This window comes from Symphodus melops, assembly GCF_947650265.1.
Source record: "Symphodus melops genome assembly, chromosome: 13".
NCBI classification, from domain to species: domain Eukaryota; kingdom Metazoa; phylum Chordata; class Actinopteri; order Labriformes; family Labridae; genus Symphodus; species Symphodus melops.
Window position 1 is genome coordinate 2,874,659 of NC_136703.1, and position 15,684 is coordinate 2,890,342.

The following is a 15,684-nucleotide window of genomic DNA, read 5'->3' on the forward strand; positions in this document are numbered from 1 at the left end:
CGAGCACACACACGCAGAACGGACTAAATCAAACACGTATGCATTCCCTGTGACACCTCTGACCCACGCGCAGACTGGCACCAAAACATGGCTGCAGACCCCGAGCACACGGCACACCCGTCAGACGCCTACAGAGCCACCGGCGCTAACCTTAATGCCATCCCTGTACGCCACCGTCTGACTTTGTTTTGACAGCTCTGAAAGTGAGTCGCACAGAACAGACAGAGCAAACATCACGCCAACGGCACGGACCGCTGGTGCGATACATTCACCGATGCGTGCGTCCAAATCTGACCAAACAATCAGAACGGGCCGTGCAAACAAGAGAAGGATGGATGTCGGGTGAGTGACGGGAGTGTTGAAGAGCTGGTGCTGTTAAACGAGCCGTCTGCACCTCTCAGGTCGAATTCTGGAAAGGAAGGTAAGGACTTGAAATGACTGGTGTCAGAAGTCCTGCAAGCGGCCGGGGAAAGACCAATCTGTAGAGTCCAGATCTGACCTGACACAAATACTATTCAAATAAATGACCATGATAAAAAACACCATTTATGTTTTCAACACAAAGTTTACTTGAGCAGACGGAATGAGAGGCTGCCAAAGCATATTTGGCATCCCCTTTTTATTTTTGGCCTATCGGCTGTTGTGAAAACCAAAGAACCGGTTTTTGAGTGGGTTGTGTTTTTTGGGCAGGCAGAGCAGATTTAAGTAAGTTAAGAGTAAACACTAAAAAGGTGGAGAATTACATGGAATTAAAATATTCAAATACTTAAAAACAACTTGTAAAAAAAGGGGATAAATAGTCTTAGAAAGGCTTTTAAAGTAGACAATTAAATCATGGTGTGGGAAGCATGTACAGTATCTATTCCCTTTTTATGGATTTGTTGCCTGAAGGCCTGAAAGTTGAACCAGTAATGCAACTGTTCAAGCCAATGAATGTCATCTTTAATCCCTTTACAGCGGTGTGGTGTGGAATCAATAGGCCTGCGGTTTTACCTGCAGCAAGGTGCAAGATAAAAGAAAACACTGTGTGGTAGCTATGTAAATACAGGAAGGGAGGGGGGGGGGGGGGCTTTTGTCTACACAGACTGATAACTGATTGCTTGGCTCTGTGCTGGTTTGTTTCTGTTTGTGTTGTTGTTCTTTTTGGCTCTGTTTTTGAGGTCAGCAGATATTCAGCGTTCATGACGACACTCAGTCACAGCTGCAAGTTGTAAGTAATTAAGAATGATCTCAGTACGGCTTGACCCTAAAGGCTGCCAACTATAAATGCGCACACACACACACACACACACACACACACACACACACACACACTTTAATAGACACTAAGCTGCGGGTTAGAATGAGCTTTATTTTTATCATCATTAATAAAGGGTACACAGAGGAGCAGCTTCTCCAGCCTCAGCGAGAGCGCTCACGGCAACAACAAGCGCTCTGCAGCAGCTCCATCGAGGGGGCACGTTGCTCCTGAGGGGAGAGCGCTTTGACAAAACCAAAGGCGATGATAACGTGCGCTGTACACTATATGAGGCGTGTTAGAGCCCCACATGTAACAACGACCAGAAATGTAATTACATTTTTTTTTTAACTAAATCTAAAACGTCATAACTGGGCGATAATGTAACAAAATGCTGAGCCCAAAACCTTTTTGGGTCAGTTGTTAAATTATGGGACAGGCAAAATATTTTCTCCTGATAATGTAACAACTGGTTACATTTTGGGCAAAAAGTTACTTTTAAGTTTTGGGCTCAGCATTTTTTTACATTATCGACCAGTTGTTGCATTTTGGGTTTTGTTAAAAACTCTAAGGCACTTAAGTAGCATCTCATAGGAATCCTAGTTTGGTGTTTAAGCACAAGGACAAACCAGCAGAGAGCAGGCAGCCTCTCTTTGCTAACCCTGTTAGCACACGTCGTCGTGACGATACCAGGGCGGAGAAGATTACATCCCTCTGTCCAGACAAGCTCATAACTTAATAACAGTGACAGGAGATATGCTCCCGTTAAGTGTTGTGGAAGGAGAGAGCTTGAGCGAGCTGATGGCTTTTTTCCACCCCGGGTAAAAGTCCCCGTCCCCGCTAACATCAGCGACCAGAGTGGAACTAGACAGCTGTGTTACTACAGACTGACAGACGTCTCTCACAGAGTTCCCATCACACGTCACGTCATTAACAACTTTGGTTTGAACAGCACTTTCCTGCAGACACAAAGGAAGCGACACAGCAGATAAACTAGCACGGATTATTTTTACAGTAAAGAATATTAACCCAGCGAGTACCACACTGAATAAGGTAACGAGAGCCCCTCCCTAGAATCGCCCCCTCAGGGAACCAACTTCAGTCCTCCCCCCTCGACACCTCTCACTGTTTTAGCACTGTCCATCACTTTTTTTTTTAAATGCACAGTTGAGCAATGAGCATATCGGATTTCATGCTTTCTGATTCCATCACAAAAAAACAAGCCAGAAGTGCAAACTTCTTTTCTGTTTAATTTGGTCAGAAAAACTTTATGAATAAAATCAAATGATGTCATCTGAACTCAAATGATCTCAAACTTTTCATAATTTTTTTTAATGCAATTTATTAATTAAAAACTCTCTGCTGCTGCTAGAACTTTCTTTGAACTTTTAGATTTCACTTAACTGAACTAAACATAGCTTTTCTTTTTTTAATAAATATGAATCCCTCGAAAAACACACACGAAACACGCTCAATCGATTTACTGTGTGAGATTAAAAAAAAAATAAAAAATCAATCCGAGTGAGGCTCTCGCTGAAATGAATTCTACCATATTGGTGCATTTCATTGTTTTTTCTATAACGACATGAGATGATAAACTGTTTACACGAGCTGTAAAGCCAACCAATCAGCTCGTCATGAACACACAAACAAAGCAGCAACATGAGCAACAACCCACGAACACCACAGCTGAAAACCATGCCGGTGTAACGGAGCGATACTGAAAGCTGACGCCACACACACACACACGCACGCACACACACACACACACACACACACTGATGCAAACGGCCGTGTGAAAGACGCCACATCTAGTCTGAAGACATTTTTTCATTTTTTTTTAAATTGTTTTCATACTGCGGGATTTTTCAGAATGATTCGGGCCGACAGGCGAGGCGGCGTGCACGCTGCATGTGTTGTGACTCCATATGACTGCCTTCTTCTTCTGCAGTAAACTCTGGGGCATTCGGATGCAGGCCTGCTGCACGCCACGATCAGCGCTGCACGAAAACAAATCTGACCCGAGCTGACTCCTGTCCCTGCCAGGAGTAAAATAAGAGTCTTAAACGCTACACAATACAGCACACAGCAGGAGCTCAAAGGAGAACAGGGCAGAGCAACACAGAAGAAACACAACAGAAAAAAAACACAGCAAAACAAGGAGCGAGAGAGAGAGAGAGAGAGAGAGAGAGAGAGAGAGAGAGAGGGAGGAACGTGGAAGGAGAGAAAAAAAAGTGTTAAAGGCTGGCAGTGGAGGAGAAGAAGAAGGGCAACACAAGGAAATGAGGCAGAGACAGAACATGTTTAAAGGCAAATTAAGATTTTACAGCTACCAGGAATTTGATTTAAGAGCAATTTAGGAACCAAAACAAGTCCAGAAAAACAACACGGGGAAAGCTGTGTTGCATTAAGACCGCTCTATATAGTGGACAAAGTAGGCAAATAAAACCTGCAGCCCAATAACCTGAGGGGAATCCTGAAAGATGACGACAACATACGGGAAAAAAATAATAATAATTACCCCATGTCCATTTTAATATTTGTGACATTCAGTTTGATTATCTTTGACTGCGATGAAAATATGTGCATGCAATTTGCTTTACAATACAGAAGTCATCTGAAAACCATTTAATTACTATGTAATTCATATAATTGGACTTAAACGTCACCTAGACTCTGACTCTTTAAATGAATATTGGATTATTGAGCTCAGGCGTAATATGTAATCCTGCTGTACACACTGTATGTTCACTATGTGATGACTGAATTATATGCAGCTCGTTTCTGTCTCCGTGTTCCCTGATGATGCAGAACCGAGAATGACACGCCGGAAGACACGATGACCACAGAGAGGAGCGGGACTTTTGACTCGCTTATATTAATCATACAGGACACACACACACACACACACACAGAAAATAATCAGCAGAGATACGGAGGAGAACAAGGAGTATAAAGATGGTCAAACGATCATAAAGACGTCTTACAAAAAGGAGACGTGGATCAATTAAAGAAACATAAAATTAATCTGGATCAACATTAACCTCCTGATCTCTTCCTTCTCCTTTCATTTGGCCTGCAGCAGCGTCTCTGCTCCAGCTATCATCTCATTATATCATTACTGTGTGAAACTTGTTCCTGCACTTCATTTAAGTGGCATAATGTGCATAACAAAGAGAAAGTCATGTGTGAGACAAAAGACAGCGTCTCACTCGATTTGACGTGTGCATGAAAGCTGCCAATACAGAAGACAAAACCAGTCCCAACCCTTCTGCCAAATACCACAAAAGATCCAGATACACAAAAAAACACACAACTAAAAAAAGCACGAAGGACCAGACACGACAACACAACCAAAGAAGATTTAGATACTGCAACACAACGAAACGCCACAACGACCAAAAACCATAAAAGAAGAGATACAACAAACTCGAGCTCGGCGTAATACTGCGACAAACAAAGACCACGGAACAAAACCAAACACAAAACATCCAGACACAGCGCCTCAATAGAACAGCACACACACACACACACACACACACACCACCAAAAAGCATCAAGGATGGCCATGACCAAAACAAACATTTAGAAACAACAAACCAAAAACCACAGAAGAAGTGGAATCTGTATTTTATTCAATGTCTTTTAATCATTTGGGTGAGTTAACAGCTGTGATTTTAAACTACTCTGACTTGGAATGGAAGTGTTTTTATTTGTCTTGTCTTTATTTGTATTTATTGTTTTAGGGTTCAGGATTTATTCAGCTTCGTTCTTAATAATTCAAATTAAAAGGTCTGTGCACCGAAAAAGACAGAAATCTAAATCTTATAAATAATGTAGTCGATTTTCTTTTGTTCCTTTCCCCCCCTCCTCTTCCCTCCAATTTTTTCACGACCCCCCCCTTGTGTCCCCTGGCAACCCTGGAGGTGGGGGGGGAGGGGGGTCCACACCCCCCACTGTGAAAAATACAAAAGTAGGACATTAAACAAATGAATGGTTCCAACGCAGACATGGTGTCTCTGATATGTGTTAGTCATCATTTCATTCAGCCGGGACGTGCTGCTGATCTGAATGAACTCGTTCAGTTTGTAACGACAGACACAGAATCATAAATGAGGTAAAAATACAGAGATACACACAGTCAAGAGCTGTCAAAGTGAATTACTTAAAAGAGATTAAAAAAAAAAAAGTAGGATTCAAGAGGCCAATTGTCGGACTCTCAAACTCAGTTGTAAATCTTCTACGAGTTCACATTTTGTACCCATGTTAGAGCCCGTACGAGGGAGATGTGTGCACGCTTAGTGATTGTTAAATAAACTTTCGTTTTTTATTTTGAATTCCAAAGTGGCAGGGCTGATCTCCATGTGAGGACAGTTATGTAGTTTGTGTTCTGCATAGCAGGACAAGAAGTCCTGCTATTTTTAGTGAAGCACACAAGACACAGAATGTAAAAGTTTGTGTGTGTGCATGCGTGTGTGTGTGTGTGTGTGTGTGTGTGTGTGTGTGCATGCGTGTGTGTGTGTGTGTGGGCGTGTGTGTGTCTAGGAGGGTGTGAGTGAGACGCATGCTTGGTCCTGTACTGTCAGCTTTCGTCCTCTGTCCTACATTTACACTGCATCCAATGTGTCCACGTGTCAAAAAAGAAGCAGGCAGGAAACAGAAAGGACATGTTTCTATGTTCATGGTGATAAAGAGTATTGACTTCCAGAGGGTGTGTGTGGGCACGCAGCGCGCCGCTCGCTCATCCACATCACATTTGGATGACTAATTGTCCCACAAACAGGATGAGATGGGCGGAGCCTTCTGTGGGGGGCCCGCTGACTTACAACCAATCACTCTCTGTGGGCTTGTCTCTCTCGCTCGCTCGCTCGCCCGCTCGCGCGCGCTCCCAGCTCCAGCGTCAGGGGGAAAAAAAGAGAAAATGAGGAAGGGAAGGGAAAGGAAAAAAAGGTTGCGAGGGGTTAGTAGCTCACTGAGAGCCCCTTGCACCGGGCCTCAGACAGACACAGAAAGAGCAAAGTGAGAAGCTGAATCTCATTCGCCAGTGATTCACGTGTCCGTTGCACTTTTCCCTGCAAAATAGGAACATTAAAAGGCCATTTTGGGAGAGCATTATTAAACGATGACAGTCACAAGATGAGGTGTGGCAGGAGGGGAAAAACAGAGCTTTCACTTTCTCTATCAAGACGGACTTTATCCGCCTCCTCTGCATGTACAGACGCATCGAAACAACATTCATGCCGCTCCAAATGATGGCACGTGAGCGAGTATCTCAGGCTGCCTCCCCCTCCCGGATCATGTGAATCATCAGTCAAGAATGGGCTTCATTGGGTCACTTTAATCCCAGCTAAATATTCTTCCAACACGGAGCTGCACACACACAGAATGACTCCAGCACAGCAGGAGGTGATGGAGGAGCTCCACGCTCGGCAGGTGGAGACCTAAACAGACAATGTTCAGCCTCGTAGGTTGAACTGTTTCATTAAAAGAGACATAAGAATTTCGAGTGTAATGAAATTGGCTTCAAGTGACCAGTTTAACAGTGATCGACTAATGACATGGATGAAAACGCCTCGGATGAATCATTCTCTTCCTCGCTTAGAGTCATGAAGAAGTCTGCAAAGTGTGCTCGATCTGACTCTTTTTCCTTCAAAATGTAAACTCAAGGACTCCCTTACCCCTGCTGAAGTTGATTATTGAAATCATGGCACGCTTTTTTCTTCCATTTCAATAAAAGCCACAGTAGACTGAGAGCCTTTGAGAGAGATTCAAAACACCAAATGTATCTAAAGTGTTAAAGTCGGCGATTTGATTCATTGCTGAAACGAAAAGATGGTGCATCCTTTGTCGTGACACAAAAACGACTTTGATCGAGTCGAGGTCGCCCCTCACGCTGACATCAAGGTGTGAAGTAACGACCTGCCTGTCACTCTACGTCTCTGCTCTTTCACAGCCCACCAAGCAGAATATTCTAGTACCTGTGCTGTCGACCACGGACCAATTCACACACACGTCTTCAGGTTTAATGGGAGGCTGCACTAATGAGGCAGCCATGCTTTAAATGTGGCAGTAAAACACGTTCAGCTTACGTGTCACATCAGTCTAATTAAAAGGCGTCTTGTTTAAAAATCGATGGCAGCGATGTGACTTTTGGCTCCTTCTCTTCAGCATGGCGCTTGGTCGTCTGAGTCCAATTAAACTGAGGTCAAAGTGAACGAGTGAGCAGTTCACATTAGGAAACACAGGCAGGCTGTGACTACCTGAAGCCCGTGTTTGTGTGACAGTGGAGTAGTAATGAGATTCTTTATTTCCCCATTAAGAAAAAAAATGTTGTTGAAAATGTTGTGGTCATGAGGTCAAATCAGCGACAGGAAGTGACTATAACCACAGCTGATGCACTGATTTATTTTTTAATAACCAGATTCCATCCTCAGCCTTGTCAGCATGCACGCCAAAATACTGCAGGCCGGGCTCTGCAAGGAATGGACCAATCATCAGAGATTTTTTTAAAGTGCATTTTTCAATTTTTTTTTTTTTTAAACAGTGGAAAACCAACCAGTGTCCTTTGAAGAAACTGCAACCTGCATTTGCTCGCCGTTCAGTCCCAGGAACACGTCCTTTATGGAACTAATTTAGGGATTATTTCAAGGCGTTAACGTTGACACAAAAATTCCTTCCATTCCATTTTATTCTCATGCAGCCAAATCTCAGAGGTGAAGGGGAAAAGAAAAGAGGCTTTTTTACAGCTTTACTGAGACAATTAAAATGTGGCCATCATCGATAGACAGGGCAGAGTCTCTTATCCAGCGTGGGTGTTAAATAAATGATCTATTTACCACAACATGTGACGTATCTTAAAGTGTACCGTCAGTGTTCAGCACTGACCTCATTTCAGGTTTTACGATGTGACGTTTCATCTCAATGCCATGATTCTGTTATCTACCACGGCGACTGAAGTCAGCGCTGTCATCAGGTGCCAATGGGATGAAAAAAAAAAAAATCTGGCAGAAAAACTGTAAACCATAAACTGTGATGCAAACAATCAGCCTTTTCACATGAGGTTACTGTAGCATCAATCAGAGCGAAAGGAGTAATGCTGTATTCATCCAAGTGTAGCCTGTGACATCATCACATCCTTCAAAAGAATAAAGTGAAGTGGAAGGCCGATCAAGAGCGCCTGTCTGAGTCTACTCGCCAAAAGGACAGACTGGTGGTGGTTTTAGACTCGCGTTAAGCATTTAAGCTTCTCTCTGGCCGCATTAAGCCCTGCTGGGAGAAAAGTGGGGCCTGGGCTTTATCTGAAGTCAAGCCTGACAGTTCAAATGGATGCTGAGGAAACATCATGAAGGACTCGGTGCCTGAGGGGGAGAACTCCGTCACAATTGCATTTGACCAACGAAAAAAAAAAAAAAAAAAGTAATTAGTAAAGATTTGGCTCGAGTAGTGTCATAAAGACGTCACATCACTGTCACAAACAAACAAACAAACAAACAGAGGAGGTGACATGTTTGAATTTCACAAACAGCCAGTTTGACAACACAAGAGTTTGCTGCAAATAAAGTTTGATATTTAACATGTGAGTTTTTACAGTATTGGGACGACCCTACACAACATCTCTGATCAACTCTTCAACGAGCAAGACATTAACTGCAGTAAAATCCCACATGTGCAATATGTTTCCAGTGATCAATGCGTTCAAACCCAGCGGAGATGTAACCTCATGTTGTGCTAAAGCTCCCTGAGACCCCCCCCCCCCCCATGCAGCTCAGACCTCCTGATCTCATGTGGTTTGAGCCTCTGTTCACCAGCACCGAGTCACTCACTTGTTGAAACCTTAGAACTTGTATTTCTATAAGCATCGCTTCGATGGTAGCGTGTGACCTCAAACGGCGATTGACGTTTATCTGGCCCCCGGCCCCTGAGGGCCTTCAAACGAGACCTAATCAAACCAGCCACAACACCAGAGCCTACGTTGCAGCTACACAATTACACCTCATAAGGAATCCATTAGCCCCTGTTCACATTAAGGCGGGGGGGGGGGGGGGGGGGGGGGGGGAACACAAGAACAATAAAAATAACGTAATCTGTTACATGTGAATGTCACAATGCAAACACATCGCTGTTCTTCACTTCTCCTGCCCTCATTTGTTTCTTTCCGACGCTGATTCAAACGCCGATAAGTTCATAAAACGTGTGACATTATTGTCTCTGCAAACACCTGGTGCCTGGTAGCTTTTTCCCCCCTTGGGAACAAAAAGCCTCGGCCACACAGGGAGAGATGGGTTTTGTTTGGAATAAGCAGAAGAGAAAGTGGCTGGTTGTGAACAACGTGGCTCAACAGACAAAAGGGAAAATTCAAGAGGAGAGACAACAGAGCTGTTTGAATGACGGGACGGGACGACTGAGAAGTGCAGAGCAGCGAGCGGCTCTTCCAACAAAAGGAGGAGACAACAGCTACAAATCAAAGAGTCAGATTATTGCTCCTTTCACTCGACTTCAGATCTATCACTACGTCTCTCTGTGGCACTGGAATAACAACCACTCTCCTCTGTGAACAGTGTGTCCAACTGAAAATCTGTGATGGATGAGGATATTGCTCACTGCTGACATGACTTCTGTTCGATGCATTACCAGGGATGTTGTGATCAACGGGTGCCATTCCAGGCATACTTTCATGGAACAGTATCAGCGAAAAATAAAGGCTATCAATTTCTGATCGGCTGCAGTGTTTTCCATCCTCGCCTGCACATGAAAAAAAAGATTATGTAAGTGGTCAAAAAAAATAAATCAGCTCGGAATCCAACAATTTATCATCTCGATGCGGCGTGCAAAACATATTTATTGATTACGATCATCTTCAAAGGACAAGCACTCGTCTTTGTGGCTTTTATTTTGAAACATTTCATTAATGACCTGATGTGATTTATTCTCTCAGTGAAAAGAAGCATCAGATCACACTCAGCTCTGGCAGAAAGGGAACGTTAAAGACTCAAATCAGGATCAAGAGTAAAAAAAAAAACAGCTTCATGTCCCGACGCATTGATAGCAGATTTAAATCACTGATTGGCTAACTGAACCTGAGCTATTTTCTATGACGAAGGAATCATCCAAATCTGCCAACAGTGGAGATTTAAGTGGAAGCAGTCTTCAAATATTTGTCTGCTCAAATCCTTTGCACAGTGTTGATTCAGGATCACACTGAGCCAAAGCAGCATCTAAACCTGCCAAATATAAATAAATGACTGAATGACCTCCTAACACAATATAAGCAAGCACGGAGACAGTAAAGAGACAACAGTGTCGCCCGTGTGCGTCGTCCTACACTTGGAAACAGGGTGCTCTACATCTCACAGAAACGCACAAACACACTCCCACTGGAAGTTCTGCACACCATGTACGAAGACAGTCAACCCAGAAGTAGGTCAAAAGATATTCTGCATGGAGGGTTCGTGTTTCAAAGATCTATACAGCGTGAGAGAAAAACAAAAAACCTGACTGACTTCACCACGAAACACGTCAAGACGGAGTTTTCCCACGATGGTTGGCTTTGTCACACGTTCTATTTTGGAATAACTGCTAACTTGAAAACGTGTTTATTTAAAGCCACAGATCTTGGAGGGGTGGACATTAAACTGTCAACTATTACCGTGATTAATCAACAAGCAGTTTGGTCCTAGAAAAAGTCATAAAAGTTGTGATCATCGGTTGCCGCCTCTCATGTTTTAATCAATCATCAGACAAACGACATCCAGTTTGTGGTAAAGTAGGGCTGGCTGATATTTCCACTTATTTAAGATATAATGATATGTTTTCAAACACGATACAGGGTAAGACAATATTGTTAATACCGTTTAGTTAATGTTGCATTAAAATAATGTTACACACGTCTTCTGTAGAGCTGCAAGTTCACCTTTTTTCTCCTCTCACGGTCTCTCCTTCGTCCCCCTGCTCCTCCTCCTCCTCTCTGAGCTAACGCACAACAAAACACACAACTGGGTTTATTTTGTCAAGCAGAAAATTAACTAACTTCCCACACAGGTAAGTTTTTTTATGTGTTGAACTTGTGCAACTGACTGTTCATATAGACATATATGTGGAGTATCGATCGCTCAGCCCTACGTCAAAGCAGGGGAGAGAAAACAGAATCTCCAGGAAGCTGGAATCAGAGGATTTGTTTTGTTTTTACTTTTCTTTCAAGAAACAACCATCAAAATGGTCACTGACTTATTTATAGTTATATTCATTAATAATTACATAGAGTAGATCAAACAAACAGTCCATGAATAAGGACTAAACTGACCAGACTCAGCCATGCCACCTCTTAAACACAGTATACAGTAACAAGGTTTCACAAACCTGCAGTGCAGCTTAGATTTTGTGATTAAAATGGGTCTTAAAAACAAACGTATTAATCTAACAAACAGTGTTCCTGTGTTGGAATGAGACAAAACTACAACCGACTTTTCAGGCGAAAAAAGAAGCAGCACTGACTTCGAACTCAGTGAACTCTGCCGGCACACTCGAGACGTTCAGCTCAGGAGCGACTTCTCAGCGAGTGTGGACTCGAATGTAAAAACTGTGACCGTGTTCGCATGCCCTCATCTGCACACATGCATTCCATATTGCATGGGAATACGCTTACATTTCAAAATAGTGCGCTGCACCTTGAGGCCCACATGCATCTGTTATCATTTTACAACAGGCCTGTAACTCAGCAGAGAGCACAATGTGCAGCACGAAAGTCCTCATTACAGAAAAAGACTTTTTATATCCCACTGAGGTACGAGCTGGGTGGGAGGAACCTTCATGAAGGAATCGACGCCGTGAAGTGACAGAGCAGTTGTTCCTCTTCAGAGTAAAACAAACTAAAATGACCTATTTGAGGACTCCATAGATTCAGTCTACCATGTGTATCTTGAGAAACAGAGCCATGACCCCACGCTCTCGCTCTCTCTCTCTCTCTCTCTTTCAGATAGAGGGTTCTGGTGGAGCAGCGGTGGGAGGTAAGTGGTCAGTGAATCATGTTATTGCAGGGTGTAGCACGGTGTGTTTACTGACAACACAGGAGAGCAGCACTCCGGTGAAATCACAACGTGCCAAAACAAGCAAACATACAAATAGTGAAACGAAACCACAATGTAGAAAAACACAACATGGCATGTTCTTCAACAAATAAAACATTAACTTTCTTATCATGTGGTCGCCTTCGCCCCAAATCTGCCCAAAGTGCTGCGACGGTCTTTCATCATATCAACAGAATCAACACGAGAGGAGAAAAAAAAAAAGAGAGATTGGAACTGTCCCTGTGAATTCAGCTACGTACCACCAACACAAGAACAAGTGTCTGAATAAAGACACACATGCTAATGCCACTATTTCATTTCAGTTTTTTAGAAATCATTTTTTAAGCGAAGCCCGATTGGTGGATTCTGTTCAAAACACAGACTTTAAAGATGAATGCATAAAAATGAAATAGTACATAATGAAAGGCAATAACCGCTGAAGAGAAATGTGATTTGAGATGGTTTGAATTATCAACACAAATCATAACAACCACTGCTAAGACTCAACCCTGTCTTAACACTGGATGTAACACAGTCATCACCTGGTGGTAGCAATTATCCCATAGTAAACACATTTGATACAACGTGTTACAGATGGGAATTTTTAAGCACTTCCATTACTTTCCAATTAAACTGGGGTGATGTTTAAACTGTGACGTATACATAGTCACACATATCACTCATCTCCACCTCCTCCTTGTCGCTCATACCGAAGAGAAGAACCGACACGGAGCATGTCAGTGGAGAGCTCAGGAGAGGAAGATAAAACCAAACAGATTTTAAAAAATAACACATGATGGCACAAAACTCTCCCTTCATCCACACAATAGTTCCTGCTTGTTTGCAATGTGGACTCTATATGCATATAGGCTCCTCCTTCCTCGACTGTTTTTAGCTAAATGTGCATTATAAACTGCATGCCCGTTCTGTATGTATTTAAGTGTGTATAACACTTTAATAAATATTCTTTCATCTTAGTCTGGCATTATTCACCATGTTTGTTTGTATTGGACTAAGTTGTACTAAAGTGAACTGTTGTGGCTTATGTGAAGTCTATCCTCCCTGTTCCATTCTCCTCCACTTAGCACCATGCTGCTCTGTCCTTTGTCTTCGGGATGGGAGGCATGTAAAGGACTTCTATAGGATTCCACGATCACATGTGCTGATCAGTTAGAAAAGACAGGCGTGGAAACGTGTCCATTCAACGCAGCGTAAAGACCTCCATTTCGTCTTATTTTCCTCTCGGCGTTGTTGGATTTGCAGGGATTTGCGCACTGGCCGCGCTGCAGCCACGGCAGGCATACACATGTGGAATGTGGAGGGAAGCACCCGCCTTGAACAATAACACCACGCACAAAACAGAACCTGGCGTGCAAGTTGTGCTGAAATGCGAAATCAACCTGCAATGTGAAATGCCATGTGGCCTCAACGCACGTAAAAAACGTGCTGTAGCGGGGAAACAAAGAGAGAGAGAGAGAGGGGAGAGAGAGAGAGAGCTGTGAGGTTTGTGTGCAACTGCTAGCCCACAACATGCTAACCAAAGTAAAGCTTTACTGTCTCACACACACACACGCACGCACACACACGCGCGCGCAGGAAACGCAAGATATGAGTGGATGTTTTGATTCTTACCTGATGTGGCATATCAACCTTCACTTTGTGTAGTAGCAGAGGGAGGGGGCCCAAAATGTTGGAGCCAGGGCGCCAGATTTTCCCGGAGCACAGTGGAGTTGAAGGAAGCTTGTCAACAATTTTCCCAGGTTGAAAAACTTTTTCCTCCGTTTAAAAACAAAACTGTCAAGAGAGAAGAGGGGAGGAAGAGGAGGAGGAGGGATGAGACTGTGCTATCTCACGGTCAGTCCGGAGGGGCTGGGGAGAGAGGGTAACGTAAGAACCGCGGTGACGGCCAGTTATTTCTCGCATGGACACTATGTTACGCCAGACGTCATTCAATAAATCTGGCAGTTCAATAGTTGCCTTATTCAGGCAGAAGTAAACACCGCTGGGAACAAGACTTTAGACCTTGAGCGAATCACTCTTTGACACGAAATATATTCGGCACTGAAGTTTGGAGACACAGCCACGAGTGAAAGACGATATCCAAATGCAAACTTTTACAAATGTTTACACTGTGTGCTGCTCTCCAACACGTTATTTGGAAGATGATTATAGTGAGAGAAGCGCCGAATTAATGAGTGTCCACAAAGCATTTATGAAATGTCTATATGCATGTTACTATGTTTGTTCATTTTCCAGCACAGTCGGCTTTACTCAATGATCACTTCTTAACGAGGGGGTTTCGCCGCCCCTTCCTCCACGGCCGATCGACGGTGCTCGGACACTCGCAGCTATTAGTACTTACAACACGAACATTGTAATAGTCACACACCCTTTACGTCGCTGTGTTATAGTAGCAGGGAGGCTGCGACATGGATACTCCATGTTGCAGTGACAGCAGCGTTACGCGGAGGCATTGTTTGCGTCAAAACATCGCAGCATTACGCACACTTCGCTGGCCTGGACGGGAGCGTGTGCCACACGGCCTGAAAGCACTTCTCAGCAATATGACACGGGTGGGGGGGAAAGGAGTGAAACTACAGCGAGAAAAACAGTGTTGCAACACCTTTCACTGCGATCCCAAAAAAGTAGAAGAAGAGCTACATAACTTACATTAGTCCACGTGAAGAGCAACGTAAGCGCACACTCGGTTAGTCCAGTTCTTTAGATCTGAATCAACATAGAAGGAGAAGGAGTGCGCTACTACAGAGTCCCGCCCCCACGTTAGAGCAGCAAAGAATATCTATACATATATAATCCCACTGTAAACCAATCACAGCTCTCCACTCTGGGATGTAGCCTGCTCCCATTGGTCGAGCCGCTTGTCAGTCTCGCGTTGACGCTCCAGCTGTCTCCTCACCATATAGGGGTGTGTCGTGACGTTGCAGACAGCCTCATAAACATTTCGGAAATAAAAAGGTAAAGCAACAAAAAGACGTCATAATAAAAAAGAGCAAATGTAAAATTCTGTATCTTTACATCCTACCAGCTAAGGATGCGGGAGTGTTTGCTTCCCTCTTTTCATAGAAATTAGATGGTACAAAAAAAGGAAATAATTATTTTCACCATTTGTGATATGTTTGCGTTGTCCAGATGTCTAAATTTGCAATGCAGTGTTTGCATGTTAAATATATGTTGTCACTCTAGTGTTTTCATCATTAAATATTCATGATATACCTATACATAATGTATGACAGTTCCAGCAACATCTCCTCTCTCTTTCTGGTTCCTTCGTCCTGGAGACTGGTGGTAACTGATCGTACACACACAAAAAGAACAGGAGAAGTTGGTGAAAATATGTCACAAAGTCTCTATCGTGTCTATGTA

General features: G+C 43.4%; 1 protein-coding gene across 1 annotated transcript in view; it reads right to left on the reverse strand.

Moving 5' to 3' along the window:
* The window catches only part of LOC306834540 (vitamin D3 receptor A), an 81,040-nt gene extending 65,880 nt beyond the window's left edge, over nucleotides 1-15,160 (reverse strand). Inside the window, exons 1-2 of the mRNA XM_079360520.1 lie at nucleotides 14,971-15,160; nucleotides 13,933-14,094 (exon numbers count right to left, since the gene is read on the reverse strand). The gene's annotated coding sequence lies outside the window, so the exon portion shown is untranslated. The remainder of the gene's footprint in view (nucleotides 1-13,932; nucleotides 14,095-14,970) is intronic.
* Between the last annotated feature and the right edge of the window lie 524 nt (nucleotides 15,161-15,684).